Here is a 16,651-nt window from a genome sequence, read left to right as displayed (position 1 = left end):
TATAAGGGTACTAAGCCCATTCATTAATGCTTGCACTCAAGATCTACTTACCTCCCAAAGGCCCCACCTCCAAATATCATATTGGACTGAAAGCATTAATTTTAGAAAGACATATTCAAGTCCATAGCAATCATGGTCCATGTTCAACCAGTTCCCAGATCCAGCATTAAATGCTCAAGCAAATGTAACCGGCTCTTATGCCTTTGCAGGCTCAGCTTATAATGTGAGAAGCAAATATCTAACCCCTTAACAAAACTAAATTTGGGTTGACAAAGACCCTTTTTAAAAATAAATCTTTCAGATAACCTCCAATGCCAATTATGCAAAAGTTGTCCAACAAAGTAATTGTTGATGTCTTTACCATCTATTTTTAATCCTTTAGAAGCCCATTCACAAAGGGTGGTGGAAGTGAGTTTAGTGAAGGAGAGTGTAAGGAGTGTTGTGACTGGAAGTCAGGAGGTTGAGGAAAGCATCCCATCTGTTACTAACTGTAGACCTGAAGACCCAAGGAGAGAGAATAGCTCTGGGGAACTGCTCAGAGTGGCCACTATAAGATACTGTCTGCTTGACAGGAGCCACAGCTTTCATAAAAAATTCAACCCAACCACAGCCCACAGTGAGAAAAAATGAATAAATTCCCTGACCATTCTCTTCTCACACTTCCTGATCTTCTGCCAGTGCTCTCTACAGCTGAAGTTAACTCCAAGTCAGAGGGCAAGGGAGCCTGTTCTTACGTGGTCCCTAGCAAACAGCCTCTGGTCTAAGAGCACATTAGAATAAGTCAGAGAGGGGATTTGGCAGAAAACTGAAAATATTTAGCACTCTTTTCCAATTGAAATATTTTTTAAAATTAATGACAGTATATTTTGAGGGAGTCACAAATTATGACAATATTTAAATTTTGACATTACAAATACTGACCCTGGTATTGATTATATAAATATTTTGTCTTTGAATATGTTGGAAAGTTAGCTGTTTTTATGCTCAATCTTGCTTTCGTATGCCATGCAATTCCAATTATTATGAATTAAAATACAGACAAGTTTGGTTTCTTTACAGCAAAAGAAAATTTTCTTGGGAGCAGGTATCATTTCTATATGTGACATATCCAAAAGTAACTTGACAGACAGAATAAGAAACTTCTATTCACAAGAGAGCCAGCACTGATCTATTTACACGGTTGACACTCCAGAGGCATTGGTGGACAGCAGTTCACTCTCCCAGCCAAATCTGAGAACCAAAGGGTTTCCTACCTCTGCCAACAGAGTCTGACACTTGCAATTGGTCAGTATTTCTCTTTCCCTCCTGCTCCCTCTCCCTTCACCTCTCTCCCTCTTTTTGTCTTTCTCTCTTTCTCTTTCTCACACACACAAATGCACACTCATCATTTTTTTACAAATTATACTCACCTGATCCACAGAATGGACTCACCTTATTCAGCAGGAAGATAGAGGAAGAGGCTACTTAGAGCTCTAAAGAGCAAAGTTTTAAAAATTTTAAGTCAAACTGCTTTGTAGAAAACATCTATATATTTTACATCTTACAGGTATTAAAAAGAGGAAAAACAGAAAACTTGCCATGATGCTTTGAATTCTATTAATAGCATCTGAGTTCTTCCAGCCATTTCCAAGAAAATCTACAACTGACATTCTACAACAAACAGGTAACTGTATTTTTAGATATTTTGAAGTATATAAGATGTATGTTGGATAACGTTTTAAGTAAGTGTTTTCCTGCAGGCAAAGAGTTAGCCAGTTATGTGGCTGAGATACCATTGAAAATTGTTCTAATCCTCTACCTGTACTGTGGCCACCTGCATAAATTGCCTAGATTGCTGTTTAACTGTGCAGAGTTGAGTTAGTCTTGACTTCAGTTAGACAATTCACACTTGCTCTGAATATTGCCACACCTCATGTGGCTCCACTGAGGGCTGTTTCAGTTCCACCTGGAAGAATAGTGAACTGGATACAGCCTGCCTGGCCTCAGGCAGTCACAACACACAGTTCAGGGAAAATATAGCACTTCATCTTCACAGTACCTGATAACATATTACCTCTTTCACTGGGTTAATCAAAGAAGTTAAACTCACACTCTTCTAGACCAAAATTTAAACATTATTAATGCAAAATCTTTGAACTGACAAGATGAATCAACCTGAACAGAGTAAGATAAAAGTAGAGATGTTACAGGTCTGATACCCCTGCCAGCTCCTTGCTGCCCTCATCCTGCCCTACCAGGCTCACAACACCACCACCACCAACAACAACACAATTAAGTAAGACATTTTTAAAAAGAAAGGGAAGAAAAGATAGATCATCTAGTTAATTAATTAAATGGGCAAGACAAGGCAAGGGTAAAATGACAAGGAAGGAGGAAACAGTAAGTCCATTTAAAGATAGCATGGACTCTCTTAGTGCTCTACCTTACAGCCCTGTCTGTGCATAGGGATCACCTGGGAGCTTGGTCAAATTTGGTGCCCGAACCACCAGACCACTGGAATCTGAGTCTCTGAAAGTGGCCATTACTTTGTTTTTTTTTTTTTTAAATAGTTTCTTGGACTGTAATTTATAGCAGTCTTAACTACTGACTAGATGGTCACATTTGGTTTAACTCACTTAATATATGTGTATATATATGTATGTATATACACACACACATGTACGCACACATGAAATGTACTACACACAAGAAATATATTAATATGCCATCTCTTCTAAAATTTAAATTACTGAAAAGCATTATTCACATAATTGCTATTGATTATGTTTTGCCAGGATTTTTGTTAATAATATTATAATTATCTCTTCTGTATTTAGGGGAAATCCATTTTTAAGAGGTCAGAAATTTCTTTTTATTGTTAAAGAAATAGGAAATGACCTATGCCATAAGACATCTAACATAAGCATCATTTTACTATCACTTAGTGCTAACTCTGCATAGGAAAAATGTGCAGGGCAACTTCAAAAAAGCAAAAATAAAAATAAAATAGATAAATAGATAAAACAAAATGCTTATGCATCTGTAACTCTTTTTTTACCTAAAACTGTTCTTTATTATTTTTTCTGATGCTTACAAACCACTTATCATTAAAGTTTAGATGACTTAAAATCTACTAAAGGCATAGTGTTTAGACTGAGTTATCTGACAATAGTAAAATTGATAGAATTACAGTAATATTAGAAAATAAACAAGAAAATGCTACCTGCAGAACTCTGTTCCTAAGTAACTTATGGGGGATATTTGTCTGCCATTTCCATGTATCTTGCCTCCACGGACTTTCCTATTAAATACCAGACCTGCAACACAAGATGTGGACTTTTAGGAAAACTGCTGCTCTGAGCACTGTGGAAAGAACTCACTTGCTTCCATAATAATCAGTTTTCACTTAACATAAATGGAATGGGCTTTAACGCAAATCTTTATGGCTTTCTGGTCCACTGTTACATTCATGTAGCACCTTCAGATCACTGTAGAATACCATCAAACTGTGTTGTACACTGGAATCACTGGCACCATTTCAGGTGAAAGCCTTAAGACCACACATACCAAGGTTTTGATAGCATAGGAGGGTGTAAAATTGAACAATGAATTTTTTCTGGCTGGTAAACATTAACTCCTGTTGAGCCCAAGGTTAATACATAGTCTGGCTGAGTGTTTCATTGCCCAGTTCAAGGCTGCTCTTGTAATCCACTTATTCTTCATGCTTTTTTTCAAGGTCTTTTCTTTCTTTGTAAATCTATGATATTTTCCCCTTGGAAGAGGTCACCTAAAGAAGGTGAACAAGTCAGTGGCATGGAGATCTTTTGAAGTCAGCACCCAGGTGGAAAGCTCTTAGGTCCTCCTTCACTGGGTCAAAATTAGGACAAATGTCCAAAGCTCAGCTGCTTGTGGAACTGCCAGTGTGCTTCCTCCCTGAGGGACTTAGAGCTTTTCCCATTCCTACCAGAAAATTCTGCATTTAACATATTTCTTTAATGACTATGAGCAAGTTATTACCTTCATTAGTTGACAGGACATTTGTTTATGATACTGTGTCCTAATTTAAATTCCAAATCCAGTTTCTACCTTCACAGGATCCCTTAAGTAATGAGTCTGGCCTTGGAAAGGAGCCATTGATTATAGTTAAGCACGTTTGTAAATTTAAAAAAAGTGATTTCCTGTACTGCACAAAGTTGACTTTGGGAGTAAACATTTAAAAAAGCAGAATATAACAAATTAACACTTTCATGATTCAAAAGTTGTCAATATTTATAAATTTACATAGATTTTCTGCTACTTTTCTCTAAGTAAAGATTTTATACTAGTGAAGTGAAAAAAAGTGTAAGGAGAAATGCACCAAAATAAACCATAGTTTATGAAAATGAAAATGATTTCTCCTGTATGTTCTCTTAAAATTCTATAATAAATATATTACTTTTATAATAGAAAATACTAAATAAATATTAGACTATATGGTTTATATCTTACAATTTGACTATACTCATATTTCATATATGTTGCTCTTAGTACAATTGTAAAAGGAGAATTGCCTTCCTGATGAGGAAGTTAATATCAGGAAGGCATTTAATTTCATTTACATTTTGAAAATTTATATTTTCATCAATTGTCAGAAATGGAAGATGGAAAGTTTAATAAATTAATTCATATATATCTATATACATATATGTAACTAAGTCAGAGAATAATGCCATTAGATTGTTCTTAGATCTGAAATAAAAATCATTAAAAATATAAATAAATAAATTATATGCAAATATAATTTATACCAAAATCCAATTATCTCTGAGTTATCAAGAGGCAATAGCAAATAAAGGTTCTTCTAATAAGTTTAACATATTTTCATAGATACTTTATAAAATGAGAAAGGTAGGGATATTGAATAATGTTACTCATTGTTTTTTCTACAAACTCTAGAAAGCCAGGATAACCTGTTACACTCATGAAAATTTATCAGACAACACTTAGATTTATTGAAAAATGCCTCATTATACAGGTAAAAAAGAACAACCCTGATTCTTAAAGTGGCTAAAATGTCATATGCGATGCCATTGAGAAGGATTACAAAAGATTTGGGACTTTAACACAACAAGGCTTTCTATCTTAGTTTAGTACTTTTTTATATTTATTACTGGTTGTCATTTATATAATTATTTTCCTAAAAGTAACATGATATTTTTCCCGTGACAGCTCTCAATATTTTTCTTCAATCACATTGGTTACAAAGTACAGTATTTTTTGGACTATAAGGCACACATTTCCCCCCCAAATTTGGGAGGAATGATGGTTGTTAATGCTGCTGTTGACTTCTGTTTATATTTACATTGGTGAAATATTATGTTATTTATGTTATTAAATAATTTACCACATATTTTGCTTCAAAATTTTTTTTCCTATTTTCCTCCTCTAAAACCTAAGTGTGTCTTATAATCTGAAAAATATGGTACGTTTCCCATAATTAGAATATTGATTTAAAACTCCTCTGACAAATGCAGTATTTGTCTCATCTCAGAGGTTATTCTCATTGATAGCCTTTTTTCTTGAGAATTAATCTTTTATTTCTGTTTCTTTGTAAATTGAGTAATTTTAGATTATATGGTGATGATTTTGTGTGTTATATTGCAGAAATTCTAGGACCTGCCATATTCCTCCCAAGAGTGTTGTTTTACTTAGTGGACAGTTAATTCAGATGAACCGAAATCTTAAACTAAATGGTAACTAGAAGCTAAAATATTCTGTTAACTTTGGCTGCACTGTTTAAAATCTGCCCAATGAATGGATGGCCCAAGGTTTGGGAAGAGTTAAATGCTGAATTCAGGACACTGCATCTGTGGTTTTCTCTTTCCAGTACTCCTCTCACCAGCCCTTCACTTCTCATCTATTGTGATGGCTTGTAAGCTGGTCCTTGAGATCTTCTTCAGTAAAACAGAATGTGTTTATCTCTGCTCAGGCCAACCACTTTTGGAGACCTGGGGCCTGTCCTAAAAGCAAACGCTGTGAAATTGGAGTAACTCTCTCAGTGGCATTCCCTCTTCAAATAGTAGAGTTCTCTTCAATTTTTGCCTAGTTTTGATTATTTTCCAATGTATAGGTTGTTTTTAAGGAAGGATGTTTTTAATGTAAGAACAACTTGATTATGACATGAAGTAGAATCATGTTAAAATTAGCTTTTGTCTTCTCTTTGTTTAGTTTATATTGTAATCTTTTTGATAGTTGAGGCATACAGTTTGGTGAGAATGAACAGAGATACATTACTTGGGTTCAAATAACAGCTGTCACTAACTGTGTGATCTCTTTGTTTCTCATTTACAAAATGAAAATAGTTAAATAGTACCAATTTCATAGGATTGTTTGTGAACACTAAATAAGATACAGTGTGGAAAGTTGTTAGTATAGTGATTGGTACATGATAGATATTTGAATGGTAGCTATTGTTAATATAATGACCATTCTTTTATTAAATCATAGATTACATAATTTCTACCTCTGAAAGTCAGGCCACTGGGATTCCTAAAGATCTTTCACTGGCTGGTTTTACAATCAAATCTTGTATTGTTCTCAATTTAGAAACTTTCTTTAAGGATTAAAGAAAACAAGTAAACACATCAGTGTACTTAGGGACACCCACTTTTGGGAAATGACTGAATTTTGGATAATTAGGAATTATTTATTAAAATTTCATAAAATTTCCCCCCACTGGGCAATTATTTTATGTGGCTAACTAAGCTTTACTTTTGCTCTCCAGCTGCCTAGAGAAAAATCATGGACATGGATTGAAATTTTATTTATTTAGGAGAAGGAACATGTATACTTTAATCAAAAGAGCAAGCTTACTTTCTTGCATCTGGCCATGTGACTTTGTGCCATCCCCTTTTCACTTTCAGGAGTCAATGTTAGAGCTACTAGTAAACATTAAACATTACCCAAAATAGGTTAATAGTTTTGACAGTTGCCTTTGTAACTCAAAAATAAATTAGAAATCTATCAACTAATGAATCCTCTCTTTCTCTTTATTTGGATGACCTCTAACTGCCAATTTGCAAGGGACCATTTTTGGCAAATATGTTAATATAAAATATTCACTGGAGACCAGAAAATAAGTCTGTCTCCTTTTTTCATCTTTGGCAACTGCCTCTAGCTGCACATCCAAAGCTTTTAAAATTTAGGAGTATTATGAAAATTATAGAACATGTGAAGGGGTGCCTCAGGAAAAAATTTATAAACTTCACAAGATTCATGAATCATAGGCAAAATTTATTCAAAATAGAAACTTCCAAGATTTTCAGACTTCATATCAACAGTGCTTCCCTTGCAGGATCATTCTAGCCTGAAAACCACACCATTACTGAGATCATATTATATCATCATCATTTTCCCTGCATTGTATTTATCTAATTTGTAATGTGCCCCTCAGGCAAAGATCAAATGAGGTTTTTCAAATGTTGTTGGCAAAGAATTTTTACATGTTATTTTATAAATATAAATTAATACTAATAAGGTTCTATTACAAAGTAGAAACTTATAGTAAGGCATTAAAAACAATTTAACTGAAGGCATAAAGATTTAGTATGAAACAATGCTTAGCAAAATATTACAGAAGCTACCAGTGCCTCTAGTTCTAATATTTTATTCAGTTTCATAAGTTTGAAAGTTTTTTTTCAATAAGAACTAAAAAGTGTTATTGAATGACTTTACCCCATTTGTATCACCTGCCCTTTCTATATATGAAGGTTGATAAATGAAACTCTCTCACATTCATGGTGAATATTTATACACAATTATATTTTTTCAAATAATTGTAGCTAAACTTCCCTTGAACTAAATTAAAAAGCAGGATGCAAATTGCCTGTATATTGTGGTTGCAATTATGTAAAAATATGATTGCACATGAATAAAGGACTGGAAGGGAATATACAGAAATTACTTTAATTATATAAGTATGATGGAAATTACATGAGTTTCCCCACACACACTATTTAAATTTTATGTAATATTCTGGTGTTTTTATGATAGTATTTTATTTTTCTAAAGTTTTTTACTAACAAATGCAAGTCTGTCAGTGTAAAAATACATTAGGTAATTTTTTAATATTTTTTTTTACCTTTCAGAAGCTCTTTCTGCAAGCTTTTCTATCCATTCCTCTTGCAGAAAACTCTTTCAATTATTCATTTAACTGAAGTTTATTGAGCACCTAAACTATGCTGAGTCATATAAATGTAGTGGTTGCCAGGAGTTGTCACGTCAAGTGATTTTCAGGGGATAAGGGGGATAAGTGGCAATGGAAAAAGTACAATTGAAAAAAAAAAGGAAACTTCACTCTCTGTAGATTCTCCAGAAACTGTGTATTGTTTTTGTTTTACAAATTTTTTATAACAGAAAATTTCAAAAGCACAGTCCAAAGAAGAGAAAAATGTACAAAGAACTCCCATGTATGCATCATGCAGCAGTTGTTAACTTAGGTCCAAATTTGTTGTAGCTCTACTATTTACCTACTTTTCTTTCACCATTCCCATACCCTATACATGGAACTACTTTGAAGCACATTGACTTTCCTAAACTCTGATTTATATTAACATTACAAAGAGCAAGCCACACCTTATGGGCCTTGAAGTGCTGTGGGAGTGCTCACATCACCGATGAGATAGTCTTACCAAAAATTGGACCTGAAACTAATCAAGACTCTAGGTCTATCTTCTAATTAAATGGAAATAATGCAGATGTTGGAGGTGCTCCATTTTAATGTTTATTCTAGCTCCCTTCCAGTCACTACCAAGTTTTCTAAAAGAACAATCTCTGAAGCAGGTTCATGTAATCATAATGTGATTCATAATGCCTTCCAATATGCCCCCTTTGGCAAACCACACATCACTGTTCTCCCTGCTCACCATGGACAATTGGTTTCCCAAGCTCATTGACATTTTTTCATTCCCAATCATTACTCATGACAGCAAACATTGAACAGACTTAACCAGTTGCTTCTTCTGAAATCTTTTCTCCACTAAAATTGCCTTCTCTTCATTGAATGACTACTCTTATTTCTTTATCTCTCCTCCTTTTTCTTTACCTATCTCCTACTTTTGAATTCTCCATTCCTTGAAATGTTTTGATTTTTTTCTCACTGTCTCAATGATTTTGTCTTTTGGAATGATACTACAATAATCACTATGTATATATTTATAATAGCTACATTTTGGAGGGCTCATTCTATGACATGTTCTGTATTAAGTTCAAGCTTTGCTTTTATGATTTTACTTAACTTTTAAAACAACCATAAAAGGTATAAATTCTACTTTGTGTTTTTTTAAGAGAAAAATTTGAGTGTTAAGAGATTAAGACATTTTCCTGGAAAGGCACTGTTATGAGTGGAGGGACTGAGTGCCAACTCTACCTGTTTCTGATTGCATAGACAAAGTTCTTTTTTGATGGGCTGTGCCTCTCCTCAGTATGCTTCCATGAACTCCCAGATCTAACCTGGCATCTCTGCTCAATTCATTTCTCATCATTTCCATTCCATACAAATATCTGCTAGCCATTTGCACAAAAATGACATGCAGTGGTCTTCAACATATTTAAGAAGACAAATGCTCTTCCCCTAAAATACTTTCTTCTCTGATTTCTCTACTTACTTCAATGCTATCATTGTCATTTATATTTAAAACACTGGTATTCCTCCCGGGTTTTCCCTTCTATCACCCACATCTACAAATGTTGGGAACCGCCCTGACTGGTATCAGAAGCTGAAACCCCCGCCTAGGCTAAGGCTAAGGGAACGCCCTTGGAACCGTAAGCCAGCAAGGAGGCAAAAGCTTATCTCCCTGGCACGAATGCTGCTTCTGCTGCTGAACCCCAAAAGCTTGGTTGGTTAGCCAAAGACGGGTAAGATTCCCCACGGGGGGGAACGACCTAAGCCAGGCACGATCACTTTGGGAGGCCCCCCAAAAGAAGGACTTGGGGGGCTGCAGCAAAAGGGGGTGATGGACCCTTGCTCCCCGGCTTTGACATAGCCTGAGTTCTCATCGTCTGGGACAAAATCTCCTTATTGCCTTAGTTCCCTTGCTAAGCCTGAAACAATGACAGGGTGGTGCAGCTTTGTGCTGAAAAGGGCGGATTCCCTGGGTGATCAGGCCTAAGAAAGAATATGTAAATTACTGTGAAACCTTCTTTGTTTAGAATGCTCTCAGTTGAATGAGAGGGGTCCAAGGAGGAAGTTGGTTCCTCAAAGTCTTACAGCTCTTTGACCCCCACTCAATAGACCAGCAGAGTTCCTTGTTTTCTATGGTTCCTTACTTCCCCCTAATGAGTACTGTACTTTACCTTAATTATTATGCAAAATGAGCCCAATAAAAGCAGGTATGGACGGCAAATCAGGGCGCTCCCCACTAGGGGGGTGGCCATTTCGTCCCTACTTCCCCACAGAAACTAGTTTGTCTCTGTGCATGTTTGTTTCTCACGTGTTTTTCGGCGAGCCATCCACAGCGTTCCGTGGTCACTGCTGGCCGGTGACCCACGCGCAACATACAAAAGGCACTAAGATTCATTGATCTTCTTTAATCTTCCAAACCTCTCAATTTTACAAGAGGAACACACACAAACATATATATACAGACATATGTATAACAGCAAAAACTACCTAGCAAAAGACTCTTTAAGATAAATAATTAAGAACTCATACATACAAACAAATGATAGCTATCTTTCATATCAATAAATGTAGACAGATAGAATATGTGTGTAAAAGCTGTACCCAAGAGAATATTACTTAGACTAAAAATAAAAGTGTAAAAAATATACCAAACACTAATGAAAAGAAAGTAGAAATTATTTATTCGAAAGCTGAAATAAAAAAAGCACCCTTCATAATGAGAAAGTGTATAGCCCTCAATGAAACCTCAATGATAATGATGAAGAGTATAACCTCCACAAACAATCTTCTGACCCGTTTGGAAATTTATGACTTCATGAGCAGATAAATGATGGAGATATTTTTAACTGCTCTCACTCTAGTTTCATCTGTCCCCAATCCAAATTTACATGGTCAGATCATTAAATGTTCTGTAAACTGCCCCCTTCTCTTAAAAGCAGCACAACACAATGGCTGTAGGAACAGGCTTTAAGCCAGATGCCTAACTTCAAATCTCAATTCCACTATTGACTTTCCCAGTAAATTTAAGCAAGTTACTTAATCTCTATGTGCCTTGGTTTCCTCACAGGTTAACCGTGGCTAATACTATTAACTCATAAGAGGCTCATAAAAAATAAGTTAATTAGCCCAGGCTGGTGTGGCTCAGTGGATTGGGTGTTCGCCTGCAAACCAAAGGGTCCCTGGTTGGCTTCCCAGTCAGGGCACATGCTTTTGTTGTGGGCCTGATCCCAAGTTGCGGGCATGCCTGAGGCAACCATGTATCTCTTACACACTGATGTTTCTCTCCCTCTCTTTCTCCTCCCTTCCCCTAATTCTCCTTCCCTTCCCCTCTCTCTAAAAATAAGTAAATAAAATCTTAAAATAAATAATCAATACTTGATAATAGGCTATACATATTTGTTATTTAAATAAGTTATTTAAAGTTATATGTGTTATTAAATAAGTTATGTTTGTTATTATTAAATAAGTATGCATAATTCTCTGCTAAACAACCTTTATGTTTTTGTTCCTGACTATTGAATAAAACACTATTTCATTATGGAATACTATTTGGCCACAAAAAAAAGAAAATTTTACTCTTTGTGACAGTATGGATAGATCTGGAAAACATTATTCTAAGTGAAAAAAACTAGTCATATAAAGACAAAGACAAATACCACATAATTTCACTCATATGTGGAATCTAATGAACAAACTAACAAAATAGAGACAGACTCATAGATGGAGGATGACAGCTAAACAGGGGGAAGAAGATGGGAGATAAAAGGATTTAGCAAAAAGGAAAAAGGATTCATGGATGTGGACAACAGTGATTGTGGCGGGGAGGGGAGTATAAGGGGACTAAATAGTAATGGAAAAAATGCAATAAAAATAATTTGAAGTTAGAAAGAAATACTATTTTTTCAAACCTGAAACTCACATCCTTTTCAGACTATAATCTATCATTCCAGCATTATATCCCAGTACTCTTTATTCTTACTCTAAATGATACTAAATCAGACTACTTACCCAGAAAACTTGACCACTTCCTTCTTCAGTGTGTTTAGATTCTATGCAGTTCTCCAGATTGAAATGCCACCCCACTGTCTCTACCTAGACATCCTTCAAGCCTTGGTTCAAATGCCATTTCTATCTGACCCAGTCAAAGATGATCTAGGTCTCCTTGTAAATTTTATCACTCTTTGTAACCATCCTATGAGACATACGGACTAAGTTAGAAGATGTCACACCTTTATCACATTTTTTCTTCCCTAGATTTTAAACTCAATGAGTAAGGCAGGGTGGGCTCATTATTCCTTTGTAAATTCCATCTGATACATGTTGTCTATTACACAGTGTTCAGAAATGTAATTTAAATCAATGAAGAAAAAGATTTCTATGTGTATCAAAACACATATTTTACACCAAATTAGTTTCTAAGCACCAAATAACAGCTCAATTTTCATGCCATGTATCCTCGTTTCTTATTTAGAAAAATTTTATTATATTATGTCTCATTTTACCCTTTTTTCTTTTCATAGAGCACAAAGGTAGAATCCTTCTGCTTCATTCAAGAGTTTAAGTAAAAAATCTAAAAAAAAAACTTGGTTGAATCTTATCTCTATCACTGGCAGCTCTCCAAATTTGAGGGTTACAAAAATTCTGAGTGTTTCTTCCTGTATAAAATAAGCTAAGACTATATAACACTTCTATAAGCTACCCCAGAGATTGTGGAGACACGCTGGGAATAGAACTTCTAAAATGACAAACATGTCTGGAAGGCTCTGGTCCAAGGCCATTTTTGCTGGCCATAAGCAGGGTCTTCAGAACCAGAGGGAGCACACAGCTCTTATCAAAACTGAAGGTTTTTCTACTTGAGTTGGAACTGAATTTTAACTAGGCAATAGTTGTGCTCAAGTATACAAGACAAACCACAACACAAGGTATCCTGATGGCAAACCAAACAAAACTAGAGTCATCTGAGGAAAGGTAACTCATGTTCATTGAAACAGTAGCAAGGTGCATGTCAAGTTTTGAAGCAACATTCCTGCTAAGGGTTTTGGACACAGAACCCATGTGATGCTGTACTTTCCAAGGATTTAAACTTATTAAAAAGTAAGTAAATAAAAGTATATTTATTCTCTAAAAAGAAGGAGGACTTCTATAATGTTTTCTCCCATAGTAGGAATGCAATAATATATAATAACAATAGTTTTGATAATAATTTAGTATAGACTCATGTTTTTAAAATTTCACTTTATTATATTTGTATTTTTGCATTACCAAGGACATGGTTTATCATCTGTATATTAACAGTAAGGCCATAGAACTAACAGTGTGCCTACTTTCACTTCAGATTTCTTATTACATCTCATCAAAGTAGATCATATTTTGTGAATCATCACTTAGTCCATTCATTTTCTTAGCAGTCTAGAATATCCCATACCAAAAATATATTTCTTCTCGTGTTAATGATATTATTTTCCTGTAAATATCCTAAGTATTCTGTAGGATCATCAGCCTGTTAATGGGATTGACATCTGATAGTTTGTAAAACAATATATGTTTGTGTTATCATGATTAATGTATAATGTTTTACTAATATCTTCAAAGTCATTAATCAATGGGACTTTTGAAATGTTGTCTTTCTACCTTTTTCACTATACTCTGCTACTTTCCTATCTGTTCTCTGTATACTTAGTTTTCTCTCTCTCAATTCACTTTCTTTCTCTGCTTTAATCCAATATGGTGGCCATGACCAACTGATATTGACCTCTTACTAGAATTTTCAATATCTAGTTAGGGTTACATTCATGAGAGTTGGTTTGTCTCCAGTTTCAACAAAAAGCTATTTAAATTATTTTGTGGGAAGCTAACAATTACTAATTTCTACCTGTCAGTAGGTCTATTGAGAGATTTCATCATCTCTCAGCAATCTTATCTGAATGGTTTGGTGTCCTTGCATCTGTTCAGATTTTGTGGTGACATAGATGCTTGATGGGAAGATTAGTGGCTTTAGACTCGGGCAGACCTGGGTCAAATTTGAGCTCTACCATTTGCTTGCTTCATCTTTTCTGCTTTCCCTATTGGGTGTCAGTATAATGAAGTTACTCCTCCATAAAATGGGGCTGAAAGGATTGGAGGCAATGAGTATGCAGCCCGCAGCCCTCAGCCCTATTCCAAGCATGTGCCCGGGGACTCAGGTGTGGAAGGGCTCACCAGCACTATGCTGTGTTAGTCTGCAGAGAGCTGAAATAAGCTATCGTGATCTAGCCTGAGAAACAAATCATCTTTAACAACTTTATTCCATGAGAAAACACATTTTAAATTGTAAACAATTTATGCATGTATTGGAAACACAACTGAAATATCAAATGCTAGAGTATAGTATAGGAGGATGTTGTGAGTTGTCTATGAATAATATATGTAATATGAGATTAACTGTTAATTTTCTTATTTTACCTAATTTTTAAAATAATTTCCGTATTTGAAACAGCTGTAGAAATAAAGTTGGTTATTAAAATAAAAACATTAAGTTTTCACTTAGCTTTCCCTTAGAAAGAAAAGAATGCTGCTCTTGGGAAACATTTATTAATAAGCCTTTGGACTCACAAGTGTGAAGATACAATAAATTACTTAGGGCTTATCCTTTAGAGGGAAAAGAAAAGTAAAATGTTGATTTTTTTTACATCCAGAAGATGAGAGGCATTTTTCATAATAGAAGACACCTTGTCCAAAGACTTTCAACAGAAAATTTTATTACTCTATAATACTTGATATTTATATTCATCGGTTTAAGAAACTAAAGATATAAAAGAAAGTCAGAAAACTGACTGAAATGAGAATAAAAGACATATTTTGTCATAAACAAAGGAAAACTACAAATAAGATAAATGTAGAGTGTTTAGTGAAGTGCAAAACAGCATACTTATTCATTCTGGAATTGAACAAAATATTTATTGAAGACCTAGTATGTGCAGTCACTGCATTGGGTATTCAGAATCCCTGTGAACAAGATGAATAAGATCCCTGTTTTTGTGTAGCTTATAACCCAGTAGGGAAGGCAGGTAAATAAGCACATGTTTGGCCTACAGAACTGAAATTCTATTCAGAGAAGTGTTTTGTTCTTCCAGCATATGAGAAGGCCATCAACTCAGAAATTAGAAGATTGTGAAGGGTGGAAGTGATCAACCACTGAATGCCACACATGTTCTGACACATCAGAAACTTCTAAAGCTTTCATTAAAACTTAGAAAAATATAAACAATTTGTTTCCAAATCACCAGTTTCTGTAATGTCCTCCTTCCTCCTGTCCACCTCAGGTAGCCACTATAGTACTACATTCACACTCAACCTGCACATTTTCATCCAAACTTCACTGTATAGCCTTTCTACCTAATAATGTAAATGTGAGCATTTTTTATAGTAGAGTAAATAATTCCACAGGGTGTTTTAAATTTTCAGTGAATAAAATTCTGAAGTTAAGATATAGTAAGTGTGACATTTTATAGAAAAATTACTAAGTAGTACAAAATACTGTAATGGCCTCTGTTCAGAGTGGCTGACCAGTCCTCAGTAAGATACTATTTATAGATGAATGAATCTACCTAAAAGTACATCGACAAGATTTAACTTCTTCCACTTAGCCAGAAAGAAGGAGAGAGAGGGATAACAGGGCAAGGACCATCAAGGAACATGTATAAAGGACACATGGACAAAGCCGAATTGGGTAGGTTCAAGGGTGGGAGGCAGGGATGGATGGGGCAGGGGGACATGGTGGAATGAAAATGGAGACAACTGTTCTTGAACAACAATAAAAAATAAGATTTAACTTCTTGTCACTAATATTTTTCTAGAAAATAAAAGAGAAAATATAATCACATAAAACTAAAGATGTTAAGAGTCCCATTTCCTGATGAACTAGCATCCTCATAGTACAAAATGTTTGGCTAGACAGAGTGCATTTCTTAAGTAGAAGCAACAGTTGACCTCAGAAACCAGAAAACAGTCCCATTTTGAATAGTTCTTCTGTGGTCACCTTCTTGATCTTCCAGCTTTCACTATATTTCTATAGCTTTTCTTCAAAGTCCTCCTTTCTCAGAAAATTCCTTCAGGGCAGTGATTTGCCTGGATCTTACATTGCCACTAAAGTCCTACTTTTCATCCCAGAAAAGGTGAGTAGCTACCTCATTAGCACACAGATGGCATAAACTCTCCTCATGCTTATGCCAATATGTGGTTTTAACTTAATGATTAAAATTGCTCTATGTTCTCATCAAGAGGAGAAGTTGAGTTCCATTTTAATTTGTTCTAAGCCCATGCCTCTTTTTAGTGTGTGTGGCAGATCATTATACAACTCTAAATTTTAGCAAAACTAATCAGCATAACTCATAATGGCCTAGAGTGGCAATTATTCTAATCACATTGCCTTCAAGAAAGTTTGTACTAAACACGTGGTTTAATGAATGACTCTTTAAAAAGTTATGTAGGTAAGGCCTAATATGCTGGTAGTCAGTTATCATAAATGTTCAA

This window comes from Phyllostomus discolor, chromosome 6 (assembly GCF_004126475.2).
Source record: "Phyllostomus discolor isolate MPI-MPIP mPhyDis1 chromosome 6, mPhyDis1.pri.v3, whole genome shotgun sequence".
In the NCBI taxonomy this organism is placed as follows: domain Eukaryota; kingdom Metazoa; phylum Chordata; class Mammalia; order Chiroptera; family Phyllostomidae; genus Phyllostomus; species Phyllostomus discolor.
The sequence above is the reverse complement of the archived record's forward strand: the minus strand, read 5'-3'. Positions refer to the sequence as shown.